The sequence below is a fragment of the Dendrobates tinctorius genome, unplaced genomic scaffold (assembly GCF_039654945.1).
Source record: "Dendrobates tinctorius isolate UK_male_01 unplaced genomic scaffold, ASM3965494v1 ptg000272l, whole genome shotgun sequence".
Taxonomy (NCBI): domain Eukaryota; kingdom Metazoa; phylum Chordata; class Amphibia; order Anura; family Dendrobatidae; genus Dendrobates; species Dendrobates tinctorius.
In genome coordinates this window covers 12671767-12685044 of record NW_027361939.1, presented here as the reverse complement: position 1 = coordinate 12685044, position 13278 = coordinate 12671767, and the positions used below count along the sequence as shown (strand labels likewise).

Genomic DNA, 13278 nt, shown 5'->3' with positions numbered 1-13278 from the left:
GTAATCTGAAGTTCATGAGGTTTTTTCCTCACACGTGGAACTATTCTCCCCCCTTTTCTTGGGATATTGTGTCACCCACTCAGAACTTTCTCAATGAAACGTTTCCGATTCGAAAGGAAACAGGAGCCTTAGTGACAGAAAGAACACATGGATTGTTGCGTCCCTTGACGCTTTGGAGTAATAAGGTGTAGTTGAGAATGGTTTAAGCTATGAAACAAAATGAAATCTTGTGCTAAAGGTCAGTAAGAGCCACAAATACCCTGATGTTCAGCATTTTTGACTGCAAAGTACAAAATCTACCTGAAATATTATTGTCTGGAAAATACATTTCTGTCTTTGATTGTTGGCAGTAGTACAGTAAAAGGTGCGTTCCCATACCGGGAGTCGAACACGGGCCGCCTGGGTGAAAACCAGGAATCCTAACAGCTAGACCATATGGGAATGGATAGCTACACACTGAGGTATCTATTGAAAAAAATCAGCTCGGGGGCTTGCACAAGAAACGTCTGCAGATTGGCACGTGCATCTTGCCTCGTTAGCGCAGTAGGTAGCGCGTCAGTCTCATAATCTGAAGGTCGTGAGTTCGATACTCACACGGGGCAGCGGGCTCCTCTTTTCCGAAGAGATATTGTCAAAAACTTAGAACTTTCCCCTTCATTTCTAACACGTTTCTGATAAGTAAGGATTTGTGAACCCAAATGACACATGGGATGCTGGTTCTCTTGACCCGTTTGCTGTATAAAGAGGCAGATGAGAGTGATTTGAGCTATGACAAAAAATTAAATCTTGTGCCAAAGGTCGTCACAATGAATGTAACCAAAAGCTGGTGTTCAGAATGATTGACAGCTAAGCGCAAAATCTACCTGAAATACTTTTGTCTGAAAAACACCCGCGTCAGTCTCATAATCTGAAGGTCGTGAGTTCGATCCTCACACGGGGCAGCAGGCTCCTCTTTTCCGAAGAGATTTTGTCAAAAACTTAGAACTTTCCCTTTCAGTTCTAACACGTTTCTGATAAGTAAGGATTTGTGAACCCAAATGACAGATGGGACACATGGGTTGCTGTTTCTCTTGACCCGTTTGCTGTATAAAGAGGCAGATGAGAGTGATTTGAGCTGTTTGACAGCTAAGCGCAAAATCTACCTGAAATACTTTTGTCTGAAAAACACCCGTCAGTAGCGAGCGCGTCAGTCTCATATTCTGAAGTTCGTGAGTTCGATCCTCACACGGGGAAATGGTCTCCTCTTTTCTGAAGAGATTCTGTCACCAAATTAGAACTTTCCCTTTCAGATTTAAAATGTTTCTGATAAGTAAGAATTTGCGAACCCAAATGACAGACAGGACACATGGGTTGTTGATTCTCTTGACACGTTTGCTGTAAAAGGGGCTAGTTGAGATTGATTTGAGCTATGAAACCAAATTAAATCTTGTGCCAAAGTTCATCACAACGAACGGACCAAAAGATGGCGTTCAGAATTTTCGACAGCTTAACGCAAATTCTACCTGAAATACTTTTGTCTGAAAAACACCTTTGTCTTTGAATGTTGGTGGCAGTACAGAAAAGTACATTCCCATACCGGGAGTTGAACCCAGGACACCTGGGTGAGAACCAGGAATCCTAACCGCTAGACCATATGGGAAAAGTTGTGCTGTCTTATCAGTGACAATCTGAAAAAAAATAAGTTTTCTACTTGGCACAAGCAACTTCTGCAGTTCTATTTGCGCAGCTTGCCTCGTTAACACAGTTGTAAGCAAATCAGTCTCATAAGCTGAAAGATGAACGTTCGATTCTTAGACGGGGTACTGGTCCCTCGTTTTCTCAATCGATTCTGTCTCCATCTTGGCTACAGGGCCACAGATTTTTCCGATTCAGTACCAAAACATAACCAATTTAGTTCCTAAACTGTTTCCACGTACAAGGCATGGGGCAGCTTTTGAATGTGTGTACTAGTTCCAAAGGAGTGTCACTCCCATAGCAGGAAGTAAACCAGTCGGCCAGGGATACTAGGTCCTATCCACTTTTCCACGTGGGACAAGTTATACACTAAGCAGCAAGATAAATTAAAAAAAAAAAAAAAAAGAAGTTTTTGCTTTGATTAAATAGCTTTTACATCACAAAAGAAAAAAGTTGCCACATGAGCATGGTACTTAGCACGTCAGTTGGTAATCTGAAGTTCATGAGGTTTTTTCCTCACACGTGGAACTATTCTCCTCCCTTTTCTTGGGATATTGTGTCACCCACTCAGAACTTTCTCACTGAAACGTTTCCGATTCGAAAGGAAACAGGAGCCTTAGTGACAGAAAGAACACATGGATTGTTGCGTCCCTTGACGCTTTGGAGTAATAAGGTGTAGTTGAGAATGGTTTAAGCTATGAAACAAAATGAAATCTTGTGCTAAATGTCAGTAAGAGCCACAAATACCCTGATGTTCAGCATTTTTGACTGCAAAGTACAAAATCTACCTGAAATATTATTGTCTGGAAAATACATTTCTGTCTTTGATTGTTGGCAGTAGTACAGTAAAAGGTGCGTTCCCATACCGGGAGTCGAACGCGGGCCGCCTGGGTGAAAACCAGGAATCCTAACCGCTAGACCATATGGGAATGGATAGCTACACACTGAGGTATCTATTGAAAAAAATCAGCTCGGGGGCTTGCACAAGAAACGTCTGCAGATTGGCACGTGCATCTTGCCTCGTTAGCGCAGTAGGTAGCGCGTCAGTCTCATAATCTGAAGGTCGTGAGTTCGATCCTCACACGGGGCAGCAGGCTCCTCTTTTCCGAAGAGATTTTGTCAAAATCTTAGAACTTTCCCTTTCAGTTCTAACACGTTTCTGATAAGTAAGGATTTGTGAACCCAAATGACAGATGGGACACATGGGTTGCTGTTTCTCTTGACCCGTTTGCTGTATAAAGAGGCAGATGAGAGTGATTTGAGCTGTTTGACAGCTAAGCGCAAAATCTACCTGAAATACTTTTGTCTGAAAAACACCCGTCAGTAGCGAGCGCGTCAGTCTCATATTCTGAAGTTCGTGAGTTCGATCCTCACACGGGGAAGCGGTCTCCTCTTTTCTGAAGAGATTCTGTCACCAAATTAGAACTTTCCCTTTCAGATTTAAAATGTTTCTGATAAGTAAGAATTTGCGAACCCAAATGACAGACAGGACACATGGGTTGTTGATTCTCTTGACACGTTTGCTCTAAAAGGGGCTAGTTGAGATTGATTTGAGCTATGAAACCAAATTAAATCTTGTGCCAAAGTTCATCACAACGAACGGACCAAAAGATGGCGTTCAGAATTTTCGACAGCTTAACGCAAATTCTACCTGAAATACTTTTGTCTGAAAAACACCTTTGTCTTTGAATGTTGGTGGCAGTACAGAAAAGTACATTCCCATACCGGGAGTTGAACCCGGGTCGCCTGGGTGAGAACCAGGAATCCTAACCGCTAGACCATATGGGAAAAGATGTGCTGTCTTATCAGTGACAATCTGAAAAAAAATAAGTTTTCTACTTGGCACAAGCAACTTCTGCAGTTCTATTTGCGCAGCTTGCCTCGTTAACACAGTTGTAAGCAAATCAGTCTCATAAGCTGAAAGATGAACGTTCGATTGTTAGACGGGGTACTGGTCCCTCGTTTTCTCAATCGATTCTGTCTCCATCTTGGCTACAGGGCCACAGATTTTTCCGATTCAGTACCAAAACATAACCAATTTAGTTCCTAAACTGTTTCCACGTACAAGGCACGGGGCAGCTTTCGAATGTGTGTACTAGTTCCAAAGGAGTGTCACTCCCATAGCAGGAAGTAAACCAGTCGACCAGGGATACTAGGTCCTATCCACTTTTCCACGTGGGACAAGTTATACACTAAGCAGCAAGATAAATTAAAAAAAAAAAAAAAAAAGAAGTTTTTGCTTTGATTAAATAGCTTTTACATCACAAAAGAAAAAAGTTGCCACATGAGCATGGTACTTAGCACGTCAGTTGGTAATCTGAAGTTCATGATGTTTTTTCCTCACACGGGGAACTATTCTCCTCCCTTTTCTTGGGATATTGTGTCACCCACTCAGAACTTTCTCACTGAAACGTTTCCGATTCGAAAGGAAACAGGAGCCTTAGTGACAGACAGAACACATGGATTGTTGCGTCCCTTGACGCTTTGGAGTAATAAGGTGTAGTTGAGAATGGTTTAAGCTATGAAACAAAATGAAATCTTGTGCTAAAGGTCAGTAAGAGCCACAAATACCCTGATGTTCAGCATTTTTGACTGCAAAGTACAAAATCTACCTGAAATATTATTGTCTGGAAAATACATTTCTGTCTTTGATTGTTGGCAGTAGTACAGTAAAAGGTGCGTTCCCATACCGGGAGTCGAACACGGGCCGCCTGGGTGAAAACCAGGAATCCTAACAGCTAGACCATATGGGAATGGATAGCTACACACTGAGGTATCTATTGAAAAAAATCAGCTCGGGGGCTTGCACAAGAAACGTCTGCAGATTGGCACGTGCATCTTGCCTCGTTAGCGCAGTAGGTAGCGCGTCAGTCTCATAATCTGAAGGTCGTGAGTTCGATACTCACACGGGGCAGCGGGCTCCTCTTTTCCGAAGAGATATTGTCAAAAACTTAGAACTTTCCCCTTCATTTCTAACACGTTTCTGATAAGTAAGGATTTGTGAACCCAAATGACACATGGGATGCTGGTTCTCTTGACCCGTTTGCTGTATAAAGAGGCAGATGAGAGTGATTTGAGCTATGACAAAAAATTAAATCTTGTGCCAAAGGTCGTCACAATGAATGTAACCAAAAGCTGGTGTTCAGAATGATTGACAGCTAAGCGCAAAATCTACCTGAAATACTTTTGTCTGAAAAACACCCGCGTCAGTCTCATAATCTGAAGGTCGTGAGTTCGATCCTCACACGGGGCAGCAGGCTCCTCTTTTCCGAAGAGATTTTGTCAAAAACTTAGAACTTTCCCTTTCAGTTCTAACACGTTTCTGATAAGTAAGGATTTGTGAACCCAAATGACAGATGGGACACATGGGTTGCTGTTTCTCTTGACCCGTTTGCTGTATAAAGAGGCAGATGAGAGTGATTTGAGCTGTTTGACAGCTAAGCGCAAAATCTACCTGAAATACTTTTGTCTGAAAAACACCCGTCAGTAGCGAGCGCGTCAGTCTCATATTCTGAAGTTCGTGAGTTCGATCCTCACACGGGGAAGCGGTCTCCTCTTTTCTGAAGAGATTCTGTCACCAAATTAGAACTTTCCCTTTCAGATTTAAAATGTTTCTGATAAGTAAGAATTTGCGAACCCAAATGACAGACAGGACACATGGGTTGTTGATTCTCTTGACACGTTTGCTGTAAAAGGGGCTAGTTGAGATTGATTTGAGCTATGAAACCAAATTAAATCTTGTGCCAAAGTTCATCACAACGAACGGACCAAAAGATGGCGTTCAGAATTTTCGACAGCTTAACGCAAATTCTACCTGAAATACTTTTGTCTGAAAAACACCTTTGTCTTTGAATGTTGGTGGCAGTACAGAAAAGTACATTCCCATACCGGGAGTTGAACCCGGGCCACCTGGGTGAGAACCAGGAATCCTAACCGCTAGACCATATGGGAAAAGTTGTGCTGTCTTATCAGTGACAATCTGAAAAAAAATAAGTTTTCTACTTGGCACAAGCAACTTCTGCAGTTCTATTTGCGCAGCTTGCCTCGTTAACACAGTTGTAAGCAAATCAGTCTCATAAGCTGAAAGATGAACGTTCGATTCTTAGACGGGGTACTGGTCCCTCGTTTTCTCAATCGATTCTGTCTCCATCTTGGCTACAGGGCCACAGATTTTTCCGATTCAGTACCAAAACATAACCAATTTAGTTCCTAAACTGTTTCCACGTACAAGGCATGGGGCAGCTTTTGAATGTGTGTACTAGTTCCAAAGGAGTGTCACTCCCATAGCAGGAAGTAAACCAGTCGGCCAGGGATACTAGGTCCTATCCACTTTTCCACGTGGGACAAGTTATACACTAAGCAGCAAGATAAATTTAAAAAAAAAAAAAAAAAAAAGAAGTTTTTGCTTTGATTAAATAGCTTTTACATCACAAAAGAAAAAAGTTGCCACATGAGCATGGTACTTAGCACGTCAGTTGGTAATCTGAAGTTCATGAGGTTTTTTCCTCACACGTGGAACTATTCTCCCCCCTTTTCTTGGGATATTGTGTCACCCACTCAGAACTTTCTCAATGAAACGTTTCCGATTCGAAAGGAAACAGGAGCCTTAGTGACAGAAAGAACACATGGATTGTTGCGTCCCTTGACGCTTTGGAGTAATAAGGTGTAGTTGAGAATGGTTTAAGCTATGAAACAAAATGAAATCTTGTGCTAAAGGTCAGTAAGAGCCACAAATACCCTGATGTTCAGCATTTTTGACTGCAAAGTACAAAATCTACCTGAAATATTATTGTCTGGAAAATACATTTCTGTCTTTGATTGTTGGCAGTAGTACAGTAAAAGGTGCGTTCCCATACCGGGAGTCGAACACGGGCCGCCTGGGTGAAAACCAGGAATCCTAACAGCTAGACCATATGGGAATGGATAGCTACACACTGAGGTATCTATTGAAAAAAATCAGCTCGGGGGCTTGCACAAGAAACGTCTGCAGATTGGCACGTGCATCTTGCCTCGTTAGCGCAGTAGGTAGCGCGTCAGTCTCATAATCTGAAGGTCGTGAGTTCGATACTCACACGGGGCAGCGGGCTCCTCTTTTCCGAAGAGATATTGTCAAAAACTTAGAACTTTCCCCTTCATTTCTAACACGTTTCTGATAAGTAAGGATTTGTGAACCCAAATGACACATGGGATGCTGGTTCTCTTGACCCGTTTGCTGTATAAAGAGGCAGATGAGAGTGATTTGAGCTATGACAAAAAATTAAATCTTGTGCCAAAGGTCGTCACAATGAATGTAACCAAAAGCTGGTGTTCAGAATGATTGACAGCTAAGCGCAAAATCTACCTGAAATACTTTTGTCTGAAAAACACCCGCGTCAGTCTCATAATCTGAAGGTCGTGAGTTCGATCCTCACACGGGGCAGCAGGCTCCTCTTTTCCGAAGAGATTTTGTCAAAAACTTAGAACTTTCCCTTTCAGTTCTAACACGTTTCTGATAAGTAAGGATTTGTGAACCCAAATGACAGATGGGACACATGGGTTGCTGTTTCTCTTGACCCGTTTGCTGTATAAAGAGGCAGATGAGAGTGATTTGAGCTGTTTGACAGCTAAGCGCAAAATCTACCTGAAATACTTTTGTCTGAAAAACACCCGTCAGTAGCGAGCGCGTCAGTCTCATATTCTGAAGTTCGTGAGTTCGATCCTCACACGGGGAAATGGTCTCCTCTTTTCTGAAGAGATTCTGTCACCAAATTAGAACTTTCCCTTTCAGATTTAAAATGTTTCTGATAAGTAAGAATTTGCGAACCCAAATGACAGACAGGACACATGGGTTGTTGATTCTCTTGACACGTTTGCTGTAAAAGGGGCTAGTTGAGATTGATTTGAGCTATGAAACCAAATTAAATCTTGTGCCAAAGTTCATCACAACGAACGGACCAAAAGATGGCGTTCAGAATTTTCGACAGCTTAACGCAAATTCTACCTGAAATACTTTTGTCTGAAAAACACCTTTGTCTTTGAATGTTGGTGGCAGTACAGAAAAGTACATTCCCATACCGGGAGTTGAACCCGGGACACCTGGGTGAGAACCAGGAATCCTAACCGCTAGACCATATGGGAAAAGTTGTGCTGTCTTATCAGTGACAATCTGAAAAAAAATAAGTTTTCTACTTGGCACAAGCAACTTCTGCAGTTCTATTTGCGCAGCTTGCCTCGTTAACACAGTTGTAAGCAAATCAGTCTCATAAGCTGAAAGATGAACGTTCGATTCTTAGACGGGGTACTGGTCCCTCGTTTTCTCAATCGATTCTGTCTCCATCTTGGCTACAGGGCCACAGATTTTTCCGATTCAGTACCAAAACATAACCAATTTAGTTCCTAAACTGTTTCCACGTACAAGGCATGGGGCAGCTTTTGAATGTGTGTACTAGTTCCAAAGGAGTGTCACTCCCATAGCAGGAAGTAAACCAGTCGGCCAGGGATACTAGGTCCTATCCACTTTTCCACGTGGGACAAGTTATACACTAAGCAGCAAGATAAATTAAAAAAAAAAAAAAAAAAAAAAAAAAAGAAGTTTTTGCTTTGATTAAATAGCTTTTACATCACAAAAGAAAAAAGTTGCCACATGAGCATGGTACTTAGCACGTCAGTTGGTAATCTGAAGTTCATGAGGTTTTTTCCTCACACGTGGAACTATTCTCCCCCCTTTTCTTGGGATATTGTGTCACCCACTCAGAACTTTCTCAATGAAACGTTTCCGATTCGAAAGGAAACAGGAGCCTTAGTGACAGAAAGAACACATGGATTGTTGCGTCCCTTGACGCTTTGGAGTAATAAGGTGTAGTTGAGAATGGTTTAAGCTATGAAACAAAATGAAATCTTGTGCTAAAGGTCAGTAAGAGCCACAAATACCCTGATGTTCAGCATTTTTCACTGCAAAGTAATAAATCTACCTGAAATATTATTGTCTGGAAAATACATTTCTGTCTTTGATTGTTGGCAGTAGTACAGTAAAAGGTGCGTTCCCATACCGGGAGTTGAACCCGGCCCGCCTGGGTGAGAACCAGGAATCCTAACCGCTAGACCATATGGGAAAAGATGTGCTGTCTTATCAGTGACAATCTGAAAAAAAATAAGTTTTCTACTTGGCACAAGCAACTTCTGCAGTTCTATTTGCGCAGCTTGCCTCGTTAACACAGTTGTAAGCAAATCAGTCTCATAAGCTGAAAGATGAACGTTCGATTCTTAGACGGGGTACTGGTCCCTCGTTTTCTCAATCGATTCTGTCTCCATCTTGGCTACAGGGCCACAGATTTTTCCGATTCAGTACCAAAACATAACCAATTTAGTTCCTAAACTGTTTCCACGTACAAGGCATGGGGCAGCTTTTGAATGTGTGTACTAGTTCCAAAGGAGTGTCACTCCCATAGCAGGAAGTAAACCAGTCGACCAGGGATACTAGGTCCTATCCACTTTTCCACGTGGGACAAGTTATACACTAAGCAGCAAGATAAATTAAAAAAAAAAAAAAAAAAAAAAGTTTTTGCTTTGATTAAATAGCTTTTACATCACAAAAGAAAAAAGTTGCCACATGAGCATGGTACTTAGCACGTCAGTTGGTAATCTGAAGTTCATGAGGTTTTTTCCTCACACGTGGAACTATTCTCCCCCCTTTTCTTGGGATATTGTGTCACCCACTCAGAACTTTCTCACTGAAACGTTTCCGATTCGAAAGGAAACAGGAGCCTTAGTGACAGAAAGAACACATGGATTGTTTCGTCCCTTGACGCTTTGGAGTAATAAGGTGTAGTTGAGAATGGTTTAAGCTATGAAACAAAATGAAATCTTGTGCTAAAGGTCAGTAAGAGCCACAAATACCCTGATGTTCAGCATTTTTGACTGCAAAGTACAAAATCTACCTGAAATATTATTGTCTGGAAAATACATTTCTGTCTTTGATTGTTGGCAGTAGTACAGTAAAAGGTGCGTTCCCATACCGGGAGTCGAACACGGGCCGCCTGGGTGAAAACCAGGAATCCTAACCGCTAGACCATATGGGAATGGATAGCTACACACTGAGGTATCTATTGAAAAAAATCAGCTCGGGGGCTTGCACAAGAAACGTCTGCAGATTGGCACGTGCATCTTGCCTCGTTAGCGCAGTAGGTAGCGCGTCAGTCTCATAATCTGAAGGTCGTGAGTTCGATACTCACACGGGGCAGCGGGCTCCTCTTTTCCGAAGAGATATTGTCAAAAACTTAGAACTTTCCCCTTCATTTCTAACACGTTTCTGATAAGTAAGGATTTGTGAACCCAAATGACACATGGGATGCTGGTTCTCTTGACCCGTTTGCTGTATAAAGAGGCAGATGAGAGTGATTTGAGCTATGACAAAAAATTAAATCTTGTGCCAAAGGTCGTCACAATGAATGTAACCAAAAGCTGGTGTTCAGAATGATTGACAGCTAAGCGCAAAATCTACCTGAAATACTTTTGTCTGAAAAACACCCGCGTCAGTCTCATAATCTGAAGGTCGTGAGTTCGATCCTCACACGGGGCAGCAGGCTCCTCTTTTCCGAAGAGATTTTGTCAAAAACTTAGAACTTTCCCTTTCAGTTCTAACACGTTTCTGATAAGTAAGGATTTGTGAACCCAAATGACAGATGGGACACATGGGTTGCTGTTTCTCTTGACCCGTTTGCTGTATAAAGAGGCAGATGAGAGTGATTTGAGCTGTTTGACAGCTAAGCGCAAAATCTACCTGAAATACTTTTGTCTGAAAAACACCCGTCAGTAGCGAGCGCGTCAGTCTCATATTCTGAAGTTCGTGAGTTCGATCCTCACACGGGGAAGCGGTCTCCTCTTTTCTGAAGAGATTCTGTCACCAAATTAGAACTTTCCCTTTCAGATTTAAAATGTTTCTGATAAGTAAGAATTTGCGAACCCAAATGACAGACAGGACACATGGGTTGTTGATTCTCTTGACACGTTTGCTGTAAAAGGGGCTAGTTGAGATTGATTTGAGCTATGAAACCAAATTAAATCTTGTGCCAAAGTTCATCACAACGAACGGACCAAAAGATGGCGTTCAGAATTTTCGACAGCTTAACGCAAATTCTACCTGAAATACTTTTGTCTGAAAAACACCTTTGTCTTTGAATGTTGGTGGCAGTACAGAAAAGTACATTCCCATACCGGGAGTTGAACCCGGGCCACCTGGGTGAGAACCAGGAATCCTAACCGCTAGACCATATGGGAAAAGTTGTGCTGTCTTATCAGTGACAATCTGAAAAAAAATAAGTTTTCTACTTGGCACAAGCAACTTCTGCAGTTCTATTTGCGCAGCTTGCCTCGTTAACACAGTTGTAAGCAAATCAGTCTCATAAGCTGAAAGATGAACGTTCGATTCTTAGACGGGGTACTGGTCCCTCGTTTTCTCAATCGATTCTGTCTCCATCTTGGCTACAGGGCCACAGATTTTTCCGATTCAGTACCAAAACATAACCAATTTAGTTCCTAAACTGTTTCCACGTACAAGGCATGGGGCAGCTTTTGAATGTGTGTACTAGTTCCAAAGGAGTGTCACTCCCATAGCAGGAAGTAAACCAGTCGGCCAGGGATACTAGGTCCTATCCACTTTTCCACGTGGGACAAGTTATACACTAAGCAGCAAGATAAATTAAAAAAAAAAAAAAAAAAAAAAAAAGAAGTTTTTGCTTTGATTAAATAGCTTTTACATCACAAAAGAAAAAAGTTGCCACATGAGCATGGTACTTAGCACGTCAGTTGGTAATCTGAAGTTCATGAGGTTTTTTCCTCACACGTGGAACTATTCTCCCCCCTTTTCTTGGGATATTGTGTCACCCACTCAGAACTTTCTCAATGAAACGTTTCCGATTCGAAAGGAAACAGGAGCCTTAGTGACAGAAAGAACACATGGATTGTTGCGTCCCTTGACGCTTTGGAGTAATAAGGTGTAGTTGAGAATGGTTTAAGCTATGAAACAAAATGAAATCTTGTGCTAAAGGTCAGTAAGAGCCACAAATACCCTGATGTTCAGCATTTTTCACTGCAAAGTAATAAATCTACCTGAAATATTATTGTCTGGAAAATACATTTCTGTCTTTGATTGTTGGCAGTAGTACAGTAAAAGGTGCGTTCCCATACCGGGAGTTGAACCCGGCCCGCCTGGGTGAGAACCAGGAATCCTAACCGCTAGACCATATGGGAAAAGATGTGCTGTCTTATCAGTGACAATCTGAAAAAAAATAAGTTTTCTACTTGGCACAAGCAACTTCTGCAGTTCTATTTGCGCAGCTTGCCTCGTTAACACAGTTGTAAGCAAATCAGTCTCATAAGCTGAAAGATGAACGTTCGATTCTTAGACGGGGTACTGGTCCCTCGTTTTCTCAATCGATTCTGTCTCCATCTTGGCTACAGGGCCACAGATTTTTCCGATTCAGTACCAAAACATAACCAATTTAGTTCCTAAACTGTTTCCACGTACAAGGCATGGGGCAGCTTTTGAATGTGTGTACTAGTTCCAAAGGAGTGTCACTCCCATAGCAGGAAGTAAACCAGTCGACCAGGGATACTAGGTCCTATCCACTTTTCCACGTGGGACAAGTCATACACTAAGCAGCAAGATAAATTAAAAAAAAAAAAAAAAAAAAAAGAAGTTTTTGCTTTGATTAAATAGCTTTTACATCACAAAAGAAAAAAGTTGCCACATGAGCATGGTACTTAGCACGTCAGTTGGTAATCTGAAGTTCATGAGGTTTTTTCCTCACACGGGGAACTATTCTCCTCCCTTTTCTTGGGATATTGTGTCACCCACTCAGAACTTTCTCACTGAAACGTTTCCGATTCGAAAGGAAACAGGAGCCTTAGTGACAGACAGAACACATGGATTGTTGCGTCCCTTGACGCTTTGGAGTAATAAGGTGTAGTTGAGAATGGTTTAAGCTATGAAACAAAATGAAATCTTGTGCTAAAGGTCAGTAAGAGCCACAAATACCCTGATGTTCAGCATTTTTGACTGCAAAGTACAAAATCTACCTGAAATATTATTGTCTGGAAAATACATTTCTGTCTTTGATTGTTGGCAGTAGTACAGTAAAAGGTGCGTTCCCATACCGGGAGTCGAACACGGGCCGCCTGGGTGAAAACCAGGAATCCTAACAGCTAGACCATATGGGAATGGATAGCTACACACTGAGGTATCTATTGAAAAAAATCAGCTCGGGGGCTTGCACAAGAAACGTCTGCAGATTGGCACGTGCATCTTGCCTCGTTAGCGCAGTAGGTAGCGCGTCAGTCTCATAATCTGAAGGTCGTGAGTTCGATACTCACACGGGGCAGCGGGCTCCTCTTTTCCGAAGAGATATTGTCAAAAACTTATAACTTTCCCCTTCATTTCTAACACGTTTCTGATAAGTAAGGATTTGTGAACCCAAATGACACATGGGATGCTGGTTCTCTTGACCCGTTTGCTGTATAAAGAGGCAGATGAGAGTGATTTGAGCTATGACAAAAAATTAAATCTTGTGCCAAAGGTCGTCACAATGAATGTAACCAAAAGCTGGTGTTCAGAATGATTGACAGCTA

At 41.9% G+C, this 13278-nt stretch overlaps 15 non-coding genes across 15 annotated transcripts; 6 read left to right on the top strand and 9 right to left on the bottom strand.

Annotated features, from left to right (window-relative positions):
- Nucleotides 1-529: 529 nt before the first annotated feature.
- TRNAM-CAU (transfer RNA methionine (anticodon CAU)) lies at nt 530-602 on the top strand. The gene has a single exon. It is a non-coding gene; the product is annotated as a tRNA-Met (tRNA).
- Nucleotides 603-1567: 965 nt separating this feature from the next.
- Nucleotides 1568-1639, bottom strand: TRNAE-CUC (transfer RNA glutamic acid (anticodon CUC)). The gene has a single exon. It is a non-coding gene; the product is annotated as a tRNA-Glu (tRNA).
- An 892-nt stretch (nt 1640-2531) lies between these two features.
- TRNAE-UUC (transfer RNA glutamic acid (anticodon UUC)) lies at nt 2532-2603 on the bottom strand. The gene has a single exon. It is a non-coding gene; the product is annotated as a tRNA-Glu (tRNA).
- An 88-nt stretch (nt 2604-2691) lies between these two features.
- Nucleotides 2692-2764, top strand: TRNAM-CAU (transfer RNA methionine (anticodon CAU)). The gene has a single exon. It is a non-coding gene; the product is annotated as a tRNA-Met (tRNA).
- A 626-nt stretch (nt 2765-3390) lies between these two features.
- Nucleotides 3391-3462, bottom strand: TRNAE-CUC (transfer RNA glutamic acid (anticodon CUC)). Its single transcript has one exon. It is a non-coding gene; the product is annotated as a tRNA-Glu (tRNA).
- A 1053-nt stretch (nt 3463-4515) lies between these two features.
- TRNAM-CAU (transfer RNA methionine (anticodon CAU)) lies at nt 4516-4588 on the top strand. The gene has a single exon. It is a non-coding gene; the product is annotated as a tRNA-Met (tRNA).
- A 965-nt stretch (nt 4589-5553) lies between these two features.
- TRNAE-CUC (transfer RNA glutamic acid (anticodon CUC)) lies at nt 5554-5625 on the bottom strand. Its single transcript has one exon. It is a non-coding gene; the product is annotated as a tRNA-Glu (tRNA).
- Nucleotides 5626-6681: 1056 nt separating this feature from the next.
- Nucleotides 6682-6754, top strand: TRNAM-CAU (transfer RNA methionine (anticodon CAU)). Its single transcript has one exon. It is a non-coding gene; the product is annotated as a tRNA-Met (tRNA).
- Nucleotides 6755-7719: 965 nt separating this feature from the next.
- Nucleotides 7720-7791, bottom strand: TRNAE-CUC (transfer RNA glutamic acid (anticodon CUC)). Its single transcript has one exon. It is a non-coding gene; the product is annotated as a tRNA-Glu (tRNA).
- Nucleotides 7792-8693: 902 nt separating this feature from the next.
- Nucleotides 8694-8765, bottom strand: TRNAE-CUC (transfer RNA glutamic acid (anticodon CUC)). Its single transcript has one exon. It is a non-coding gene; the product is annotated as a tRNA-Glu (tRNA).
- An 894-nt stretch (nt 8766-9659) lies between these two features.
- Nucleotides 9660-9731, bottom strand: TRNAE-UUC (transfer RNA glutamic acid (anticodon UUC)). Its single transcript has one exon. It is a non-coding gene; the product is annotated as a tRNA-Glu (tRNA).
- An 88-nt stretch (nt 9732-9819) lies between these two features.
- On the top strand, nt 9820-9892 carry TRNAM-CAU (transfer RNA methionine (anticodon CAU)). The gene has a single exon. It is a non-coding gene; the product is annotated as a tRNA-Met (tRNA).
- A 965-nt stretch (nt 9893-10857) lies between these two features.
- TRNAE-CUC (transfer RNA glutamic acid (anticodon CUC)) lies at nt 10858-10929 on the bottom strand. Its single transcript has one exon. It is a non-coding gene; the product is annotated as a tRNA-Glu (tRNA).
- A 900-nt stretch (nt 10930-11829) lies between these two features.
- TRNAE-CUC (transfer RNA glutamic acid (anticodon CUC)) lies at nt 11830-11901 on the bottom strand. The gene has a single exon. It is a non-coding gene; the product is annotated as a tRNA-Glu (tRNA).
- A 1057-nt stretch (nt 11902-12958) lies between these two features.
- Nucleotides 12959-13031, top strand: TRNAM-CAU (transfer RNA methionine (anticodon CAU)). Its single transcript has one exon. It is a non-coding gene; the product is annotated as a tRNA-Met (tRNA).
- Nucleotides 13032-13278: the final 247 nt, after the last annotated feature.